The sequence below is a fragment of the Lipotes vexillifer genome, unplaced genomic scaffold (genome assembly GCF_000442215.2).
Source record: "Lipotes vexillifer unplaced genomic scaffold, Lipotes_vexillifer_v1.1 scaffold306, whole genome shotgun sequence".
NCBI lineage: Eukaryota > Metazoa > Chordata > Mammalia > Artiodactyla > Lipotidae > Lipotes > Lipotes vexillifer.
Window position 1 is genome coordinate 2,444,919 of NW_006789814.1, and position 3,964 is coordinate 2,448,882.

The following is a 3,964-nucleotide window of genomic DNA, read 5'->3' on the forward strand; positions in this document are numbered from 1 at the left end:
GATCTGAGGACACACACAGGTTGAAAGTGAAAGGATGGAAAAAAATATTCCATACAAATAGTAACCAAAAGAGAGCACACTTTCAGTAATGGATAGAACAACCAAAGAGAAGATCAATAAGGAAATAGAGAATTTGAACAACATTGTAGATCAACCAGACATAGCAGATATATACAGAACACTCCGCCCAACAGCAACAGGGTATCCATTTTTCTCAAGTGTACATTGAACATTCTCCATGATAGACATTAGATAGATAGATATTAGGCCATAGAACAAGTCTTAATAAACCTCTAAAAATTGAAATCATACAAACTATTTTCCAATTACAATGGAAGGAAACTAGAAATAGCAGACAGAAAACTGGAAAAATCACAAATGGCACAAAATTAAACAGCACACTCTTAAACACCCAATGGGAAAAAGAAATCACAAAATAAATTAGAAAATATCTTGAGACAAATGAAAATAAAAACACAACACACCAAAACTATGGAATTTAGAGAAAGCAGTGCTACTAAGGAAATGTACAGCTGTAAATCCTCACATTAAAAAAAGAGCTCAAATCAACACCCTAACTTTACTCCTTAAGGATCCTGGAAAAAGAACAAATCAAACCCAACACTAGCAGAAGGAAGGAAATCATAAAGATTAGTGCAGAGATAAATGAAGTAGAGAGTAGAAAAACAAGAGAGAAAGTCAACAAAACCAAGAGTTGGTTTTTTGAAAAGATCAACAGAATTGACAAATCTTTAGCTAGACTGACTAATAAGAAAAAAGAAGACTCAAGTAGGTAAAATCAGAAGTGAAATAGGGAACATGACAACTGATTTTTACAGAACCAAAAAGGATTATGAGAGAGTACTATGAACACTTGTGTGACAACAAATTGGACAATCTAGATGAAATGGATAAATTCCCAGAAACATATTACCTGCCAAAACTGAACCATGAAGAAACAGAAATCTGAAAAGACCTATAACTGGCAAGCAAATTGAATCAGTAATCAAAAACCTCCCAACAAAGGAAAGCCCAGGACCAGATGGCTTCACTAGTGAATTCTACCAAGCATTTAGAGAATTGAAACCAAGGCTCCTCAAACTCGTACAAAAAACTGAAGAGGGGTGCTTCCCTGGTGGTGCAGTGGTTGAGAATCTGCCTGCCAATGCAGGGGACATGGGTTCGAGCCCTGGTCTGGGAAGATCCCACATGCTGTGGAGCAACTAGGCCCGTGAGCCACAACTACTGAGCCTGCGCATCTGGAGCCTGTGCTCCGCAACAAGAGAGGCTGCGATAGTGAGAGGCCCGCGCACCGCGATGAAGAGTGGCCCCCGCTTGCCGCAACTAGAGAAAGCCCTAGCACAGAAATGAAGACCCAACACAGCCAAAAATAAATAAATTTAAATTACATTAAAAAAAAAAAAACTGAAGAGGGAACATCTTCAAATCCATTTTATGATGCCAGAATTATCTTGATACCAAAGCCAAAGACACTTCAAGAAAACTACAGAACAATATCCCTGATGCATATAGATGCAAAAATCATCAAAAAAAAAAATACAGTTGGCCCTCCATATCTATGATTTCCACATCCACAGATTCAATCAACCACGGATTGAAAATATTTGAAAAAAAAATCCAGAAAGTTCCAAAAGCAAAACTTGAATTTGCTGCATGCTGGCAACTATTTACATAGCATTTATAGTGTATTAGGTACTATAAGTAATCTAGAGATGATTTAAACTATACAGGAGAACGTACATAGGCTGTATGCAAATATTTTGTCATTTTATATAAGGGACTTTAGCATCCACAGATTTTTGTATCCGTGGAACCAATCCCTGTGGATACTGAGGAACAACTGTACTGGCAAACAGAATTCAAGAGCACATTAAAAGGATTATATACCATAACCAAGTGGGTTTATTCCTGAAATGCAAGGATGGTTCAACATAGGAAAATCAATGTAATACACCACATTAAAAGAATGAAGAGGATGAGGCGGGTGACCCTGTTCCTGAACGGCAGCCCCAAGAATGGAAAGGTGCTCGCTGTATATGGAACTTTATCTGATTTGCTTTCTGTGGCCAGCAATAAACTCGGCATAAAAGCCACCAGTGTGTATAATGGGAAAGGTGGACTGATTGATGATATGGCTTTGATCAGGTGTGTTAGAAGAAGCAAGATTTTTTGGTATTGACTCATTGATTGAACACCTAGAAGTGGCAATAAAGAATTCTCAACCACCAGAAGATCATTCACCAATATCTCGAAAGGAATTTGTCCGATTTCTGCTAGCCACTCCAACCAAATCAGAATTGCGTTGCCAGGGTTTAAACTTCAGTGGTGCTGATCTTTCTCGTTTGGACCTTCGATACATTAACTTCAAAATGGCCAATTTAAGCCGCTGCAATCTTGCCCACGCTAATCTCTGCTGTGCAAATCTTGAACGAGCTGATCTCTCTGGATCAGTGCTTGACTGTGCAAATCTCCAGGGAGTCAAGATGCTCTGTTCTAATGCAGAAGGAGCATCCCTGAAACTGTGCAATTTTGAAGATCCTTCTGGTCTTAAAGCCAATTTAGAAGGTGCTAATCTGAAAGGTGTGGATATGGAAGGAAGTCAAATGACAGGAATTAACCTGAGAGTTGCTACCTTAAAAAATGCGAAGTTGAAGAACTGTAACCTCAGAGGAGCGACTCTGGCAGGAACTGATTTGGAGAACTGCGACCTGTCTGGGTGTGACCTTCAAGAAGCCAACCTGAGGGGTTCCAACGTGAAGGGCGCCATCTTTGAAGAGATGCTGACACCACTACATATGTCACAAAGCGTTAGATGAGAATCCTAGGGATGGAGGAAGATGCCGAAGATGAGAAATGCTCTCCTTATCACTTTTCCTTCTCCACCCACTCAGCTGTCTGGAAGAAATAACACCGGAAGGGAATTAAAAAAACAAACACGTAGAGGATTATGCTTGTTCTCAGAGGTGCATAAGGGGAAAAAGAGACTTTTTTTCCACATTCTGATTTTAACAGAGAAGCACTCATTCCGTAGATGTAGGGAAGCTAGATTAGATTGCTGCCTTTTGAGTGGAGTTAGGGGGATTTGCCTGGCTTTCTGACCAGGAATAGTATCTATTATATTTGCTTTTAAATAGGCATGATGTGGAAATACCATCTTGGTTTGAAATGCATTTGAAGATTTTAATTTATGAAAAGCACAACATATGCAATTATATTTATTGAATCTTTAGATGCAGTATGGATATTTAAATTGTTAAACTTTATGACAATTTTGAAAAGGTTGTTCAGGTTTATAAATATCAGTAGCTTTAGTGATGCCTCCCCTACTTTAAATACCTGTCACACCGTGTGAATATGGTGAGATCACACTCCCCAAGGCTTTCAGGTTCATTTTTTTTTTCTTTAAGAACAAAACATTAGCTAAATTAAAGAAATCCTCTGTTACTGATTGAGACAGAGTGGAAGGAAAGAGATATTGTTGTACATCATTGTCAGCTTAAGTAACAGTGGAACTTTCCAAATGGAGGAAGGATTTACCTACAGCTACAACTCTTGAATGAGCATTCCTTAGGATTTCATTCTTAGCAAGTTCCACTCAATGCCAGACCAGGCAATTTTATCTATTTACACTGCTAGTCTAGTTTCCTCCTGTAGAATCAAAACAAGCATCATAGGAAGATAGTTTTGAACCAAAAAACCAAGGTGCATAATTAACGTTCATTTAATTCAAATGCTAAATAGTTTAAACAGGGCCAGCTCGGAAATAGGTATTAAATCCCAATCCACTGCAATCAGCTATAAAATATGAATGAATATGGTAAGTTCATCTTTTAGAAGTCAACATAATATAATTGCAGCTCAAAACCCTACAACGGGGAATGAGGACTTTTAAACTGACAGTTTGACTACAGCTATCAACAAACTTAAATGAAAATAAAGGCAT

At 38.2% G+C, this 3,964-nt stretch overlaps 1 pseudogene; it reads left to right on the top strand.

Moving 5' to 3' along the window:
* Positions 1 to 1,996: 1,996 nt before the first annotated feature.
* LOC103088843 (BTB/POZ domain-containing protein KCTD9 pseudogene) lies at positions 1,997 to 2,837 on the top strand (annotated as a pseudogene).
* The last annotated feature ends 1,127 nt before the right edge of the window (positions 2,838 to 3,964 follow it).